Here is a 20,396-nt window from a genome sequence, read left to right as displayed (position 1 = left end):
TAGTTACTACATACGCACTCACTGATTCCTATGTTTACACAAACACTCACTGCTGATGATGTCACATATTACATCATTCATGACATGGTCAGTGACATCACTGATGACATCACTGATGACATCTCAAATGACATCACTGATTACATCACTGATGACATCTCAAATGACATCACTGATTACATCACTGATGACATCTCAAATGACATCACTGATTACATCACTGATGACATCTCAAATGACATCACTGATAACATCTCAAATGACATCACTGATGACATCTCAAATGACATCACTGATGACATCACTGATGACATCTCATTTGACATCATTGGTCACATCACTGATGATATCATTCATGTGACAATACAATGCATCTCCTCACACTTTCATATAACCTCTGTTACACCCAGTGTTAAATACAGAGTATAATTTTTTTAACCATTGACACACCAATACTAGTTACTACATACGCACTCACTGATTCCTATGTTTACACAAACACTCACTCATTCACCCATACAATCATTCATACATACAATCACTCATCTTTACAACACTATCATATGCACTCATACACCTATACAGACACTCACACTCTGCCACTCATCCATGGAGTTACTCACACACCTAGTCAGTCCTGTAAAGAATCAATCACACATCCATTTTCTAATCTATACAGTTAAACATAGAGCACCTTACATTTTCAAACATATACTAACACATACTTACTCTCTTATACAATCATTGATACAAGTACACATTGATCTGCACAGAGTCACACACCTCCCAGCCAGCCACACACACACACTCAGTCTCCCATACAAATACTTGGGCAATCAATCAATAACCCATATAGTTACTCATATAGCTACTGATCAACACATGCAGCAGTTTACAGAACAAAAGACATAATGATGCACAAATTAAGACAGTTTAGTCACTAACCCATGCACTCAGTGAGACACATTTAATCACTCACTCATACATTCAGTCATGCACCTACTAAATCCTTCGTCCAGACACTTATACATCTACTCATTCTTCAATATGTAAGACATATTTTAACTTTACAGAAACATACAGTCACTGGATGTTGTCATCAGTGATGTCATCAGTGATCTCAATCGAGATGTCAATAGTGATGTCTTCAGTGATGTCACTGACCATGTCATGAATGATGTAATATGTGACATCATCAGCAGTGAAGTGCGGGTGCGCGATATATAGTTAGTGCAACTAACTATATATGGAATTTCAATGGTTTTGTGTGAGTAAAATAAGGTTTTTTAAATGCTAATTCCTAACTATATATGGTCTATAACCTATGGTTTTTTCAGTGAATATATATATATATATATATATATATATATATATATATATATATATATGTATATATTACCTACTGGCGGTCGCCAGTAGGTAGTTATAGTTAGGATTGTTTTCCATAGGAAATCCGCAACATTCTATTGGGAAAAACTTTGGCGCCGGTGGACGACTCTTCGCGAATTTCTCAAAGAAGATGGCCCGCTCTGCTCTGCTCCTTCCCTGAAAGTTTGGGGGGGGATTCGTCAAGCGGGGGCCGAGATATTTGGGGGGTCCCAAAATGTGTTTTCCCCATGTTAATTTCCATAGGGCGGTTGGACTCACTTTTAGCCCGAACGGCTGAATGGATTTCAACCAAACTTGGCAAAATTGTAGGGACTGGTAGCCCGATGTGCCTTTGCTATGTCTCAAGATATGTGCTCCAGTGGATTTTGAGTAATTTAGGTTAAAAAAATATATATATCTAAAAGCGCGCCCCGGTACGCGAGCGGAAAGCTGATTGGCTCTCGGGTGTCCATTAACATTCCAAACAGTCCGGAGCGGCCGCGATCTTGTGTCTCGATAGGATCGAGACACAAGAGGTGGCAAAAACAAAGGGGGAAATGACCAAAAGGGGGCAGGGTAGACCCCCCCTGGCCCCCTAGGTTTGATGTGGGGGCCATAAAAATGTATTTATTTTTTTTCGATTTTCGCGGGGGGAGCGCCCGGTACGCGCACCGGGGAGCGTACCGGGGAGCGTACCCTGGAGAAAAAAGAATGACAGAGTTTTTCAAAAATGTTGCATTTTTTTATAAATTGGAGGTAGTTCTAAAAAGAACTGTTTTTTTAATTATTTTTGTTGTTTTATATTTTTTTAATTGTTTTTTTGAATTTTTTTTACTTTTTTTGGCTTTTATGAACAATTTTATATCTTTTTTGTAATTTTATGGGGACAAACAAAAAACAGGGAATTGTAAACGGCTCAACTGGAGCAAAAAAAGTCAAGAAAAAATTAAGGCTTCTTTTTGCACTGGTGGTTGTCTCCAGCATGGTTAATCAATTTGATGCTTTGTTCACGATAAGAAATTGTAGTCCCACAAAATACGCAAACAATTTTATATTCTCCAAACTGGGTTTGTATGTTTGGGACCATCTCCCTTGCCTCTAGACCCAATGGAGTGTGTTGTTTGCCTGTGGAGGTGCTTGCAGAAGATTGGGGAGGGTTTCTGGTTAGTTCTCTCACCTCTGCTGCAGAATAGTTGTTGGGATGCCTCCGTTGCATGTGGCGAATCATGGTATTATTACCAAAAGAGTACTTTTTCGCAGGGTTCCCCCTGGAAAGTACAATGCCACATATCAAACATGCCACTTTCGCTGCATTGACTTTTTTTTCGCCCCTTGGGAATTTAAAAAACTCCCACACAATGTGCTCTCTCGGTTTATAAGGGGGATTGTCTTCAGGCAGGAAAGTCCTCATCTCCTCCTCCTCCTCCTTCTCCTCCTCCTCTTCTACTTCACCACCAATGAGGTGTTGTGGTGGTCCTTGTGGTGGTGGTGGTGGTGGTGGTGCAGATGCTCCTGCTGCTGCTGCTACTGTAGCCATTTCTCAATGAATGGAAACAGGTCTCCCTCAGTCAAAGAATAAAGTGAGAATGAGGAAAAAAGGTGGGGGCTTTCATCATTTGGAAAACAAAACTGTTCTGAACCAATGAAAAGTGTTATTTTCAGGTCACATGACCCGGGCTTTCATCATTTGGAAAACAAAACTGTTCTGAACCAATGAAAAGTGTTATTTTCAGGTCACATGACCCGACGCGCTTATGCTACGCGCCCGGGGGCGCACCCCGGGGCGCGTAGCGTAAGCGCGTCGGGGAGCTTACGTTGTGCGATCGTATGCGCTCAGGCGCTTCCGGGTGAGCTTACGCCGTGCGTCATAAGACGCATCTCACGGCTACGCGATACGTGTCTTATGACGCACGGCGTCGCGGCTACGCGATATGTCACAATGTTGTTTTCGTTCACGGAAATAGCGCTAACGGGACGCTCACCGGTACGCGCACCGGGGTGCGCCGCAAGACTGCGCTTACCTGTGCGCTCACCGGTACGCGCACTGGGAGCGCTCCAGGGTAAAAAAAAAGAAAAGGGAAAATATACATGAACAAAATAGTATTACAAAAATATACAATATAAAATTCATTATAAAAAATATTATATTTCATATCTATAGAGATTTGCTATTAAAAAACCTTTGAAATTCACTGAAAAAAACATAGGTTTGAGGCCCTATATATAGTTAGGAATTAGCATTTAAAAAACCTATGAAATTCACTGAAAAAACCATAGGTTTCACACCAGTTATAGTTAGGAATTAGCATTTAAAAAACCTATTAAATTCACTGAAAAAAACATAGGTTTCACACCAGTTATAGTTACCTGGAAATTTTACTCGCATAAAACCATTGAAATTCCCATGTTATAGTTAGTTGGACTCACTATAACTTGCGCGTGCAATGCACTGCTGATGACGTCACATATTACATCACTCATGACATGGTCAGTGACATCACTCATGACATCACTGATGACACCATCCTTGTGACAGAGTGACACACGTCCTTTCACTGCAATGTAACCCTTGAAACACATATTCAAAAATAGAAACTAACATTTTCAAAAAAATGGAGATACCCATACCAGTTACAACAACCAATTCAGTAATTCCACCATCTATATACACATCCACTCATTCACCAACAGTTCTATATAGTCACTCATACATATACTCACTCATCATATGTAGTGATACACCTATACATCCTGTTACACACCGATAGTCATCCAAAAGTTACTCACACACATACTCACACATGCAAATAAACTATTGAACATCCATTTATTTGCATATACAGCTATACACACACTACCACCTTACTTCTAAGGAAGCTTACACATATTTACTCTCTTAAACAATCACTTATAGAAACACATACTTATTTAAACAGGAACTCTTACAATCTCTTACTCTCACATATACTCACTTATATACATCAATATTCACATATACTAGATTAAAACATATGTAGTTACTGATAAAGACACTAGTGAGACAGTCATTCACTCACTAACATACACATATACACACTCATTCACCCATACAGTCCTGCACATATGCTGTCTTTAAAACACATACAAACAGAGAGTCAGTCACGTATGCATCTATGTGCTAAGTAATACCCCCACCAAACCATACAGACACTCATACTGATACTAAAAAAAACATCTAATAACCCATATACATACACATGTAGCTACTCACCAACCCATGCAGCCACTTATACACAAAGTGGAACACTAATACATATATTTAAATATTTAAACATTACTCACTAATATATGTATTCACTAAGATATACTTAATAAGCCAGTTAACCAATCAATTTTTTTTTTTAAATATCCATGTAAACACTTATTTAAACATTTATTCTTCCATCAACTTTTACATATACATATATAACACATATTTATTTTTCAGAAAGACACACATTCACTGGATGGTGTCATCAGTGATGTCATCAGTGATGTCACTGACCATGTCATGAGTGATGTAATATGTGACGTCATCAGCAGTGCATTGCACGCGCAAGTTATAGTGAGTCCAACTAACTATAACGTGGGAATTTCAATGGTTTTATGCGAGTAAAATTTCCAGGTAACTATAACTGGTGTGAAACCTATGGTTTTTTCAGTGAATATATATATATATATATATATATATATATATATATATATATATATATATATATATATAAACGAAACCCTGCTCTTCAACGCTCCCATTCACTGGAGACAAAAACGAGAGTGGACCCAAGTAAGTGCTATTTTCTATTTATTGCAAGAAAAACAGCTCCGCCATGACGCGTTTCGGTAGCTCCTCTGCCTTGATCACATGACAGCGTTACTATTGTGATTCACCATTTTTAAAGTGCCAGTGCCCAATCACGTTTTACTAGACATAGAAAAAAATAATTTTTGTTATTGCAATTCAAACTTTTTAAATAGTAAAAAGTAAAATGTAAAAGCGTGTACAATGGTTGCATAAATGCCTGATAAGTATAGAGTTTTTAAAATCAAATTTAAAATGGTTTAATTTGCTGTAGTTCATATGCATATTTTCATTCTGAACACATAAAAACTCCATATACTCCATCTACATATAAACGCATAAATGCCTGGTTTTAATCATGTTAATTATAATCCTATAAGAAACAAATTTCCCCATGTACATATAACTTCAACTGGGCAGTTCCTACACAATTCATTGCTTAAATGCAAAAAACCTGCATTGGACCAATGTCTCTTCGATTGATTGAACACTTTTTAAGATGCCCTAACCATAAATATACCAATAAAAAGTGGAAAAAATAAATATTAAAAAAACCTTAAAGTGCTAGGATATAAAGTGCTTGTGCAAAAATTAAATACATTATAAAATTGCGTGCATTATTTACTTGTCCCAGACCTAATTGTTATAACCATTGTTATATTGAGTATGGGCCTGGAAACAAGTAAGATTATTGTTCAAATACTTTGTTGACGTCAAGACTGATGGGAAAATACATAAGATTGTTTTCATTTCTATAGGCTAAACTTTTTAAGGTAATTGATTCCCACTATTGTACTAAAAATCAATATAAATATGTATATACATATTAAATACACAAAATATCAATAAATACAATTCAATTCTTAAAAATCACCATAAAACAATCTGTTAAGAACATTTTGTTAAAAATATTCTTATACAAATTGTATATGTCTTCAATGCATGAGGTTAAACACCATACATTTTAAGTTTTAACAGTAAAGTGTTATGGTGTCAAAGATGAAGTCCTGTTATTCAAAGTTCCAATTACAATAAACATTTTCTATTTTGTCTGTGTGCCGCAGTTTGCCGTGATAGAAAAAGAATACCCTGATCTGAGTGGTATAACACCCAACTACTCTAGATAAGTGTATAAATCTTCACTGGTGTTTAGACCCCCAGGATGTTTATGTGAAGCTCCAGAATAAATCTTGTCTCAAGGCACCTCAGTTGTAATTCACGATCCCCACCTCTTTTTTGAGGTGGGGAGCATCAATGACAAAGTATTTTAGATGTTGCAAACTATTGTCATGATGGGTTTTGAAATGCCTTGCTACGGGATATCTAGGGTCATTGTTATTAGTAGCACTTATATGCTGTAATATGCGCCTGTGGACAGATAATGTTGTGCTGCCTATGAATAACAGATTGCAACTACATTGTAAAACATAAACCGCATGATCTGTCTGGCATGTCAAATGTTGTTTTATATCTAGGGCCCTGTCACTGAAAGCAGTGTGATATGTAGTTCTATTTGAGCCATAATGACATGCTTTGCAACTGGAGCATTTAAATATTCCCTTCCCTGCTACCAGCCACCCCGTTTGCTCTTGTTCTTCTGGGCTTTTCTTAACTAATGCATTGGCCATCAAAGCTGCTCTTCTGTACGTGACAGCTGGTTGTTTGGGGAGCAATGTCCCAATTACTGGATCATCCCTAGCTATTGGCCAATTTCGTCTTATTATGGCTCTCAACTGCTGTTCTTGTCTTGAATATGTTAGGATGAGTCTAGTAGGCTCCTTAGATTCCTCACCTCTAACGACACCTGTCTTCTGTGACATTTTGTTATCCTGCTGAATTTCCTGCCTGGTTCGCTTTCTGGACTTGACTATGGCGGTGTCAATAGTCGAGCTATTCTATCCTCGATCTAAGAACCACTGTACCATTCCAACTGTTTCCTTTTCAAATCTTGTTCCTCACTGCATATCCTGCGGATACGAAGCATCTCCCCATAGGGGATGCTTTGTATCAAATGCGGAGGATGTGCGCTCGACGCATGTAAGAAGGTATTGCCTGTCGTGTCCTTACGATATAATGATGTAGTCAGTTTGTTATTGGCTATGTTAACCTGTACATCTAGAAAAGTTGTTCTTCTGTCACTAACACTGGAAGTGAAGTGCTGCTGCCACCCGAATAAAGAAGGTTAAGCAAAGTTGTGTGGGTGTCCCCTTCAGTTGAGCAGACTTCGTTTGGATTATATAGTGGCCCGCTCTGGCTAGGGAGATTGCCCCACTGCTGCTCGCAGGTCCTTGTGCTTTGAGAGAGGCACGCTGTAACGGAACAACGTACCTGTTTGGATTGACGCAACAGAAGCAGAAGGCTGTACCTGTCCCCGATAGCGACCCTACAGAAAATGTAATTTGGGAATACAGGAGCGAGTGGCATCCACTATGGATTTTGATGTTGCCAAAACTACAGTGACCAGAATGCCTAACAAGCATTCGCCCAGTGGGGCGGGATTAAAACTTAGGAATCCCCTGAAATTGAGCTGTTCACTGCTCCTTCCCCCATATCACCGAAGTCAGTGAACAAGGAATTTATCCGAAACACGTTTGACAATGACGGCGCATCATCACGCTTGAAAGGCTTGTGCAAACCTCCTGCTGCCATCCGAATAAAGAAGGTTAAGCAACGTTGTGTGGGTGTCCCTTTCTGTTGAGCAGACTTTGTTTGGATTATATAGTGGCCCGCTCTGGCCACGGAGATTACTCCACTGCTGCTCACAGGTCCGTGTGCTTTGAGAGAGGCACGCTGTAACGGAACAACATACCTGTTTGGATTGGCGCAGCAGAAGGCTGTAACTGTCCCCGATAGTGACCCGACAGAAAATGAAATTTGGGAATACAGGAGCGAGTGGCATCCACTATGGATGTTGAAGTTGCCAAAACTACAGTGACCAGAATGCCTAGCAAACATACGCCCAGTAGGGCGGGACTAAAATTTAGGAATCGCCTGAAATTGGGCTATTCACTGCTCCTTCCCCCATATCGGCGAAGTCAGTGAACAAGGTATGTATCCGAAACGTGTTTGACAAGGATGGCGCATCATCACACTTGAAAGGCTTGTGCAAACCTCCTGCTGCCACCCGAATAAAGAAGGTTAAGCAACGTTGTGTGGGTGTCCCCTTCTGTTGAGCAGACTTCGTTTGGAATATATATATATATATATATATATATATATATGTATATATATATATATACATATATATATATATATATACATATATATATATATATATATTACCTACTGGCGGTCGCCAGTAGGTATATATAGTTAGGATTTTTTCCCTATGGGATTTTTGAAAATTCTATGTCTAATAACTTTGGCGTTTGTGGACGGAATTGGCTGAAATTTTCTGGAAAATGGAACATTTTGTTTCTAAGCAGCCCTTGGAAATTTGGGGGGGGTTCGTCAAGGGGGGGCCGAGAAAAAAGGGGGGTCCCAAAACGTGTTTTTAACATTGAGTTTTCCATAGGGCGGTTGGCCTCACTTTTAGCCCGAACGGCTGAATGGATTTGCATGAAACTTGGCAAAATTGTAGGGACTGGTAGCCCGATGTGCCTTTTCTAGGTCTCAATATATGTGCTCCAGTGGATTTTGAGAAATTAGTGTTTAAAAAAAGATATATATCTGTAAGCGCGCTCTGGGCAGCGCTCCGGTCCGCGGACCTTAAGCGTACCGGAACTTCGCGTAGCTAAGCTGATTGGCTCTCCGGTGTCTGTCAACATTCTAAACAGTCCGGAGCGGCCGCCATCTTGTCTCTCGGTAGGATTGAGAGACAAGAGGAGGCCAAAACAAAGGGGGAAATAACCATAAGGGGGCATACTAGATCCTCCCTGACCCCCTAGGTTTAATGTGGAGGTTTTAAAAGGGCCCCGCGGGGCAAAAAAAACAAAAATTTGTTTTTGTTTTTTTTTGCGTGGGGAGCGCCCGGTCCGCGAACCGGGAAGCGTTCTGGGCAGCGTACTGCAATGAAAAATGAATGATAGACTTTTCAAATGCTGTATGTTAATTGATTGTTGGTTTTGTTGATTATTTTTTATTTTCTTTATTTTTTAAGCATTTTTTTTTATTGTGATTGTGTTTCATAATTTATTAAACTTTCTAACATTTCATTGTCAGAAATTTCATAATTATCATTGAATATACATTGTAGTCTCTGAGGGTGTAAAATGTCCTCATTTTCAAGGAGGTTATCTACTGCTTGTACATATTGCAGTAGTTCTTTGTCTAAAGTTTCATCGAAAAATTCAATATCATTTTCATCATTGATTTCTTGGCTGCTCTCTTGCAGGACAATTTGAAATTCAACTTTCTGTTCGCCTTCCATTTTGCCTGAAATTTAGATTAAAAAAATATATATTAGTAGAGATAGGGCACTGTTGGGATTAATTTTGGGCAGTGTATAGTATCAGAGTGGAAGTAGGAATATAAAAAAGTGTATGTGATTTAACGTAAGTAAATTCATAATTATACAAGAGAAGCCTAACTCCATCCATAACTATAACAGAGAAGTCTATCTAAATCTATAACTACTACAGAGGGATAGTATATAACTATCAGAAAAAGTTTACCATATTAACTTATAGTGCACAATATACTTCAGTTTTAAAAATAAAAACTTACCTTTAGATAGAAGTTGAAGGAATTAGTGAAAATCCTATTGAAATGTACACCAAGAAGTAGTAGTCAAAATGGCTGTGTTTTCTTCTCTTCCTTTATATATATTCAGGTATATAACCAATCAAATGTGAGGTAAAAAAAAAAGAAAATGAAAGTAACATTTTAATTGGTTGTCAATTCCAACACTTCAGATGTGTTTTGTGAAGTAATTTACCTCACGGTATTTAGAGAGGTCTACAGGCTAAATGGCTAAATGGAATTCCAATCAAATTTGTGAAAATGGTAGGGATTGGTATGTAGTATGAGCTAGTCTATATTTGGTGAAATTGTCTCCAGTGGCTTTTCTGTGAACTACTTTCCCACCTTTTTTGATGGTGCGCTTCCCAGGGAGCGACCCGGTACGCGAACCGTTGAGCGCCCCGGTTCGCGAACCTTAAGCGTAACGGGAGTCCACCATTTTGTGTTTCGGTCGAATTAAGATACAAGATGGAGGGCAAATAATGTTCAGAATGGGTAGAAGGGGGCACGGTAGACTTATCTTGACCCCCTAGGTTTTGTGAGGGTGGCTGAGGAGGCCCATATGTGCGAAAAAAAACCATTTTTTTTTAAAATTTCGCGAGGTTAGCTCCCGGTTCGCGTACCGGGTCGCGCCCCAGGGAGCGTACTTTGTTGAAAATTAGTGAAAAATGTTAGAGTAAAATAATAATTGTGAGTGATCAGATGTAGGGTAGCTCTGAGAAGAGCTTTTGGGTTTATGGTACATTTAGGTACTTATAAGTAGGTACCAATGCACATTCTTAAATTCAGAGTGAAAATTCTGTTGCCCTCATCTGAGAAGTGAACTCCATCTCCTCTGTAGATATCTTGCATGTAGTAACGCAAGTTATTGTTGTACAGGGAGCCCATTCCATGGTCTCTCATGTAAGCTGAAACAGATTTGTTTACATGCTTCCTCGACTTCTCAATTTGTGGACAAAATTGGTTTGACCACCTCCATTTCTGTCTTTGGCATATATTTGAATATACCAAGGCAGTCTGAGGAAAAAGTGCCATTAATTGCTCAAAGGTGTCCTTTAAAAGCATTTCCAGACCTACACCAGTCAAAGTGCCCAAGTCATTACCTCCACAGTGCACAATTAACAGGTCAGGTTTGGGCAAATGCATAAAGGTTTTCACCAATGGTATCAATTGGTGACATTTTAATCCTCTGTGGCCAAACCACTTAATTTCCACATCTTGTAAATTGAGGTTAGGTAAATTCCTGTTTTCAGTGTACCTTTGAGCCCAGTGAATATAACTATGTCCAACAATCCAGACAGAAAACATGGTGAGAGAAGGTTCTCCTGCAGTCAGATGAAGTGTGGCAATGAAATGGCAGTTGAAAAAATGAGAGTTTAAAATGAAAAAAACTGTGGAGTTTCTGTGTTCATGAAGCAGTAACAGTGATTGGTGGATTTTGATAGCTGAAAACAGAAAGTTAGGGTGCACGGATGAGTTATTTGAAAGATGTATTTTGAATGGTCAATAAAAAATCATTAAATGAAAGAATGCACTGGATATGCAGGTGCACTGAGAGTTCAGAGTTCAATTGCAACATTGTTGTGTGAACTTGCAAACAACAGAAGTCTTCCAAGAGGTGGTTGCCATGCAGAAAAGGCAGAAAGGGCAGAGGGGGGAAGGGTTTTCATTTGAAAAAAAGTGAGGGAAGAGTTTTGATTGGGTGACATGAGAGATATGTGTGAAGAATTACAGCATTTCTGTGCTTTTGATAGCTGCAGACTCTGGAGTGCATACCTTTTGCTCTGCTGAAGACAAATTGGTGTGTTTCTGAGACTGTTTTGAAACTCAAAGTATTTGCTAAGGTGAGAAAATATTTCTTTAATTTAGATAGAGAATAGTGTGCTTTAAGGAGAAAATTATGAATTATGTGGCGCAAATTGCTTGTAAATATGCTCCCACCTGTGCAAGGAAAATTTAGATTTTTAATGTTTGTGTTACATAGCCATGTTAAAAGTGATACAAACATGCTGCAAAGGCAATTAAAAAACGCTTTTATGTGTCTTAAGGACATTTTAAGTAATTTTCCCATGTGCAGTGTTTTGAAATTATGATTTGAAAATCGTTTTTGGGGAAAAGGAATTGTTTTTAAATTTATGACAAGGACATCATGGTGTATGCTTCTTTATAAGGCAATTGACTTTCCCTGATGTTATTTTTCCCATTTTAATGTAAGACCTTTCTCTGTGGCGCAAATTGCTTGTAAATATGCTCCCACCTGTGCATGGCAAATTTAGATTTTAAATGTTTGTGTTACATAGCCATGTTAAAAGTGACCCAACCATGCTGGAAAGGCAATAAAAAAACACTTTCATGTGTCTTAAGGACATTTTAAGTAATTTCCCTGTGGGCAGTGTTTTCAAATTATGAATTGAAAATCGTTTTTGAGGTAAAGGAATGTTGTTAAAATGTATGTGCGCCATATGCCCCCAAATTTCTTTTTCAGGGGTGCTGCAGGGTGTTATTGAGACACCCCTACACCTTTGGAAAAATTCCTAATTTGCGATGAGCTAATTGCTAATTGCAAATTGCACCTTCTTTCATATGGGCATCCTGGCGCATGGAAATGAATGGGTAATTTGCAATTAGCAATTTGCTCATCGCAAATTTGGAATGGTAAAGAATCGCTATTTATTCCTTAAAATTCGCTATTTTGGAAATGCAAAATAGTTATATGATACATATGGCGGTTGATGTCTAACAAGATAAGAAGCTTAGGGATAGATTTATGATGACTGGCGCAATGAAGTGGACATCACTTACTTCATTGGTAGAGCTTTACATGTATTATGTCCTCTGTATTCTTCATCAAGCGTAACTTTAATCTGCAATCCTGAGTAGGCCTCACCTTAAACAAACCTCTGGATAGGCCACATCTTATCGTCATCCTGAATTAATCATTTAAAATGCTAGGGACAGATTTATGATAGGTGTATGCCTCTTTTGCGCCACTTACAAAACACTGTCCATGGGGAAATGACTTAAAATGTCCTTAAGACACATGAATGTGTTTTTTTAAAGCGTTTGCAATTTTTTTGGGTCACTTTTAACATGGCTATGTGACTCAAACAGTCAAAATCTAAATTCACCATGCACAGGTGGGAGCATATTTACAAGGAATGTGCTCCATGGGGAAAGGTCTTATAATGTAATATGGGAAAAATGACATCAGAGACACTGAAATGCCTTATAGAGAAGCATACACCATTATGTCCTTGTCATAAATTTGCAAACCATTACTTTTCCCCAAAAACGATTTTCAAATCATAATTTGAAAACACTGCACATGTGGAAATGACTTAAAATGTCCTTAATTCAAAATTTGCTATTCCTTATTTTGCGATTGCACTGAAGGATTTGCAAATTTTGCGATTCCTTAAATGCAATGTATCAAACAAAAAATATGTAAAAAATGACATTAAGGATTTGGAAACTACCACCAACTTCTAGTTGGTGGTAATTTGCGAATTCTTTTCAAAAAGCATTTTTTTCCAAAAAACAAAAGGTGCCATATGACGCCCATACATGCCCTTAGGGCATGTATGTGCGCCATATGCCCCCAAATTTCTTTTTCAGGGGTGCAGCAGGGTGTTCTTGAGATACCCCTGCACCCTTGAAAAAATTCCTATTTTGTGATGAGCTAATTGCTAATCGCAAATTGCACCTTCATTCCTATGAGCCTCCTAGCCCATGGAAATGAATGGGTAATTTGCAATTAGCAAATTGCTCATTGCAAATTAGGAATGGTAAAGAATTGCTATTTATTCCTTAAAATTCGCTATTTAGGAAATGCAAAATAGTTTGATGGTACATATGGTGGTTCATCTGTAACAAGATAAGAAGCTTAGGGATACATTTATGATGACTGGCGAAATAAAGTGCAAATCACTTACTTCATTGGTAGGCCTTTACATGTATTATCTCTTCTGTATTCTTCATCAAGCGTAACTTTAATCTGCAATCCTGAGTAGGCCTCACCTTAAACAAACCTCTGGATAGGCCACACCTTATCGTCATCCTGGATTAATCATTTAAAATGCTAGGGACAGATTTATGATAGGTGTATGCCTCTTTTGCGCCACTGTGCGTCACTTTTATGATGCAGCGGCGGTGCAAAAGATTTGCTATGAGGCGACAAAATTACAAATTGATGCTTTTAGGCAGATATGTCATGGTGTAAAAAAAACGTACCACATGAAACCGATGCAGCAGTGATGCAAAAGATGCACCATGTTGCAAGACAGGCCTCACTTGGGGCCATATGTATCAAGCTAATTAGCATTCACAAAGATCAAAATTCTGCGAATTTCGGCCTTTGCGAATGCTAATTAGACAAATGGTATATATCAAACAAGTTTGATGCAAAATAAGGAATAGCAAAATTTGCTATTCCTTATTTTGCGATTGCACGGAAGGATTTGCAAATTTTGCGATTACTTAAATGCAATGTATCAAACAAAAAATATGTAAAAAAATGACATTAAGGATTTGGAAACTACCACCAACTTCTAGTTGGTGGTAATTTGTGAATTCTTTTCAAAAAGCTTTTTTTCCAAAAAACAAAAGGTGCCATATGACGCCCATACATGCCCTTAGGGCATGTATGTGCGCCATATGCCCCCAAATTTCTTTTTCAGGGGGTGCAGCAGGGTGTTCTTGAGACACCCCTGCACCCTTGGAAAAATTCCTATTTTGTGATGAGCTAATTGCTAATCGCAAATTGCACCTTCATTCCTATGAGCCTCCTAGCCCATGGAAATGAATGGGTAATTTGCAATTAGCAAATTGCTCATTGCAAATTAGGAATGGTAAAGAATTGCTATTTATTCCTTAAAATTCGCTATTTAGGAAATGCAAAATAGTTTGATGGTACATATGGTGGTTCATCTGTAACAAGATAAGAAGCTTAGGGATACATTTATGATGACTGGCGAAATAAAGTGCAAATCACTTACTTCATTGGTAGGCCTTTACATGTATTATCTCTTCTGTATTCTTCATCAAGCGTAACTTTAATCTGCAATCCTGAGTAGGCCTCACCTTAAACAAACCTCTGGATAGGCCACACCTTATCGTCATCCTGGATTAATCATTTAAAATGCTAGGGACAGATTTATGATAGGTGTATGCCTCTTTTGCGCCACTGTGCGTCACTTTTATGATGCAGCGGCGGTGCAAAAGATTTGCTATGAGGCGACAAAATTACAAATTGATGCTTTTAGGCAGATATGTCATGGTGTAAAAAAAACGTACCACATGAAACCGATGCAGCAGTGATGCAAAAGATGCACCATGTTGCAAGACAGGCCTCACTTGGGGCCATATGTATCAAGCTAATTAGCATTCGCAAAGATCAAAATTCTGCGAATTTCGGCCTTTGCGAATGCTATTTAGACAAATGGTATGTATGAAACAAGTTTGATGCAAAATAAGGAATAGCAAAATTTGCTATTCCTTATTTTGCGATTGCACTGAAGGATTTGCAAATTTTGCGATTACTTAAATGCAATGTATCAAACAAAAAATATGTAAAAAAATGACATTAAGGATTTGGAAACTACCACCAACTTCTAGTTGGTGGTAATTTGTGAATTCTTTTCAAAAAGCTTTTTTTCCAAAAAACAAAAGGTGCCATATGACGCCCATACATGCCCTTAGGGCATGTATGTGCGCCATATGCCCCCAAATTTCTTTTTCAGGGGGTGCAGCAGGGTGTTCTTGAGACACCCCTGCACCCTTGGAAAAATTCCTATTTTGTGATGAGCTAATTGCTAATCGCAAATTGCACCTTCATTCCTATGAGCCTCCTAGCCCATGGAAATGAATGGGTAATTTGCAATTAGCAAATTGCTCATTGCAAATTAGGAATGGTAAAGAATTGCTATTTATTCCTTAAAATTCGCTATTTAGGAAATTCAAAATAGTTTGATGGTACATATGGTGGTTTATCTGTAACAAGATAAGAAGCTTAGGGATACATTTATGATGACTGGCGAAATAAAGTGCAAATCACTTACTTCATTGGTAGGCCTTTACATGTATTATCTCTTCTGTATTCTTCATCAAGCGTAACTTTAATCTGCAATCCTGAGTAGGCCTCACCTTAAACAAACCTCTGGATAGGCCACACCTTATCGTCATCCTGGATTAATCATTTAAAATGCTAGGGACAGATTTATGATAGGTGTATGCCTCTTTTGCGCCACTGTGCGTCACTTTTATGATGCAGCGGCGGTGCAAAAGATTTGCTATGAGGCGACAAAATTACAAATTGATGCTTTTAGGCAGATATGTCATGGTGTAAAAAAAACGTACCACATGAAACCGATGCAGCAGTGATGCAAAAGATGCACCATGTTGCAAGACAGGCCTCACTTGGGGCCATATGTATCAAGCTAATTAGCATTCACAAAGATCAAAATTCTGCGAATTTCGGCCTTTGCGAATGCTAATTAGACAAATGGTATATATCAAACAAGTTTGATGCAAAATAAGGAATAGCAAAATTTGCTATTCCTTATTTTGCGATTGCACTGAAGGATTTGCAAATTTTGCGATTACTTAAATGCAATGTATCAAACAAAAAATATGTAAAAAAATGACATTAAGGATTTGGAAACTATTGTGGTAAATTGGTGGTAATTTGTGAATTCTTTTCAAAAAGCTTTTTTTCAAAAAAACAAAAGGTCCCATATGATGCCAACACATGCCCTTAGGGCATGTATGTGTGCCATATGCCCCCAAATTTCTTTTTCAGGGGTGCAGCAGGGTGTTCTTGAGACACCCCTGCACCCTTGGAAAAATTCCTAATTTGTGATGAGCAAATTGCTAATCGCAAATTAAACCTTCATTCCTATGAGGCTCCTAGCCCATGGAAATGAATGGGTAACTTGCAATTAGCAATTTGCTCATTGCAAATTAGGAATGGTAAAGAATTGCTATTTATTCCTTAAAATTCGCTATTTAGGAAATGCAAAATAGTTTGATGGTACATATGGCGGTTCATCTGTAACAAGATAAGAAGATTAGGGATAGATTTATGATGACTGGTGCATCACCAGGGATGTGTCAGTCATCCTGTGCCGCTGTTCCGCCACCCATGGTGTGCTGCATTTACAATGCGGGGCATCATGGGGCAAAAATGGCACAGATGCGTGATGTATCTGTGATGTAAAGGTAGTGATTGCTGGAGTTGTATCGCAAGCTCAAGCAAGGCTCAGGGATGCCCCATCTCCACAATGTTGCGTCAAGACCTATGCCTGCTTAAAGCAGGCGCAGGGTTTTGACGCAGTTTTCTCCTATCTGATTGTAAATACGGCACACCATGGGTGGCAGAGCAGCGGTGCACGTTAACTGGTGCATGCCTGGGGATGTGCCATTTAACATAAATCTGCCCCATTACATTTAAGTATGTGCAGGACACACAGAGTCGGTGAGGCTTATCCAAGCTTAAGAAGAGATGAGTCCTGTTCACTGAAAAATTAGACATAGTCTTCACCTGATCAGCATTGCTGGACATGGCTAAATAATAGCTGCAAAATATTACTCTTGTTAAACAATTTTACTATTATAATCTCTGAGATTTGTCTCTTACTCTGCAACATCTCATTGTTGTTATCTTTCTTTAAAGATAAAGACAACATCAACATGAGTGACAATCTGCAATCAGTTGATTTTGACCTCATCATTGAACTTGTAATTGAAACATCAGTGGATGTTGATCCATTGGATGATTTAAATCCTGAGGATGAAGAAGAGCGTGATGAGGATGCAGATTTGTCCGAATTATATGACATAGGGTGGGAAGCTGACCTGCTTGAGCCTATGGAAATATAAACATTTATTTTTAAAATGTATAATTAATAAAAAGTAAAAATGTAAACCGTTTAATTTAAAAATAAAGACACCTTCAAAAACAGGTTATGTGTAGTGTCTTCAATAAAATATTAAAATATGCTCATAAAATTAGATCAGATTCACATATAAAATAGCACAGGTAACATAAATATAAATGTCATTTCTTTTCTGCTATTTCTGTATTGTAAATTTGCCAAGGACTAAAAAATCTTCTATTTAAAATGTCAAGTAGTGTGTTAAGTTTTTGATCATTGTTATTGATTTACTGTTTGGTAATAATGGTTAATAACATTTTTTATTATATTTTACCACAGATTCAACTGCAGATCATTTCAAGATTTCACCATGCCAACAATAGAAAGACAGAGAAAGGCTGCAAAACGTCAAAGACAGCAGGTGAAACAAAATAAGCAGCAGTCCTCTAACAAAAAGATTTGTCAAGTCACGAAGAAAGCACCGGGTAAGAGCACAAAATATTTCATAAGAAATATGTGTAGTAAAAAAAATATTACTACAGAAAATGTTTCAGTCCATAAAAAGATAAGCAAATCAAATGGAAAGGAAAGGCCAATCAAAAATGTTACTGCTAGAGCAAGAGATAACTCTGTGCATGATAGTAGAAGGAAACAACAGTTTAGGGACATTCGTAAACGAATGTTCCGCAACAGGATAATTGGCAATTTGTTAAAAAATATTAAGAAAGGTCAACAGAAACTGTTTTTTTATAAGAGAAAAAAAAAGTTGAGAAAGTTATTGATCAGGCATTTGAAATTAAACGTAAGTTATTTATTTTGATAATCAATAGAATTAGGAAGCTAAACAAGGCAATTTATGATTTCAAAAGAAATAGTAGATGGAAGAGAATAGTTAATCGTAGTAATTTTTGTGAAGTTTTTTCTGGAGAATGGATGCATAGTTCAAGCTGTGAGGCATTTTTTAATGAGGAGAGTTATTTCCAGGATAATGATTTTGTGCATGCAGTTGACACCAGTGGTCGTGCTTATGAAGTGAAAGATGGTTGTCCAGTTGAAAAAGAAAAACTTGTGACAACAGAGGCAGAAGAGGTGTTAGGTAATGAGGTTTTAGGAAGACGTGCTAAGGGTCCTGTGTACACCTGGAAGTGTAGTAGTATTTGCAGTGTGCGACAGGATTCCATCAATTTGCTTTGTGATTTTGTACGGTCATTTAATAAGAAAAGTTTGAAGCAGAAAATGAAGTTGTTGCAAGAATTAGATCCTTGCAGAGTGAGAGAAGTGACAGGTTTGCATGGTCATTCACTGGCTTGTCTTTCCAGGAGAGTATGCCAGAGTGTTTTTCATCATTTCAGGATGCTAGCAGTGCATCATAATAAAGTGAGGAAATTAGTTAGAATGTTGTATTATGCTAAGAGTCCAGCAATTATGCTTAAACAATTATGCGCTGCTCTTTTGCATGGTTCTGAAATAGATGTGAAGAACATATGTGAAGAAATTGAGTTTTGTTACTTTGGAAGTAAAGAGGAGAATGTTGAAATTGACCCAGAAGAAGAGGGTAATGTGGAAGATAGTGTACAGGTTTCCAGTACAGATAATTTCCAGAGGGAAATTGCGACGTTTCAGGTGAAATCAAGTGAGAGGCCTAATTTCACTTGTGTGTGTTGTCGACGCACTTATTATAAGAATCAGACTAAGTTAGTGGATTTATATGCAAAAAGTGAAAGGGAAAATAATAGTGAATGGAAGGATTTTGCAACATACTTGATGGTAGAAAATTGTTTTGATTTGGGATTTGATCAACGTGTGTGTACTTATTGTTGTTGCAAATTAAATCAAAACCAGATGCCTGCTAGAGCAGTTCATAATAATCTGGAATTGGTTGAGATTCCTTCTGAATTGAAGGATTTAAATACTTATGAATCTATTTTGATTCAAAGTATCCATCCCTTTCAGGCTATTGTAAGAATGGAGCCAAAGACAGGGAAATTGCCTCCATCAGATTTACAGAGAGGATTAAAGGGAAGAGTTGTTTATTTGCCTCTAGATTTGAAGAAAAACATTAACACAATTGGAGTAGAAAAAGTGGAAGAGGAACCTCTGGTTATCTTAGTTAATGGGGTTCCGACAAAGAATAAGAAAATATGGCAAGATTTAGTAGATGTTAGGAAAGTTAAAAAGGCAACATTGTATTTGAAAAAAAATAATAAATACTATAAGAATGTATATGTTGCAGAAGAGGAAGTAAGTGAGGAAGAGGATAGCGATTTGTGTGCTGGTCAAATTGAGAAAGTAGAACCCTCTACTAGTGAAGAAATATATGAACATTATAGTGTTCATCCTTTGCATTCCAAGGAAGTCATGGGGAATGCTATTGAGTTGTTTCAAATGAAACAAGCCAAAGGGAGTCCCATTAGTGTTTGGGAGGAAAGTTTGGAAGCTCGGTGTTTCCCACAGCTTTTTCCAACAGGTCAGGGAGGAAGATATGATGAGCGACCTCATCAAATTCCTGCTTCTGAATACCGGACTTTGCGATTGTATGCAGGAGATGCTAGGTTTCGACAATGCATTCCCTATTTGTTTTATCTCCTGTTTGAAAGCGATCTGTCTGGACTGTCATATGCAGTGAACCACATCTTGAAAAGTGGTATACACATGCAAAA

Source organism: Lissotriton helveticus, chromosome 1_1 (assembly GCF_964261635.1).
Source record: "Lissotriton helveticus chromosome 1_1, aLisHel1.1, whole genome shotgun sequence".
NCBI lineage: Eukaryota > Metazoa > Chordata > Amphibia > Caudata > Salamandridae > Lissotriton > Lissotriton helveticus.
This window is presented reverse-complemented; position numbering follows the sequence as displayed.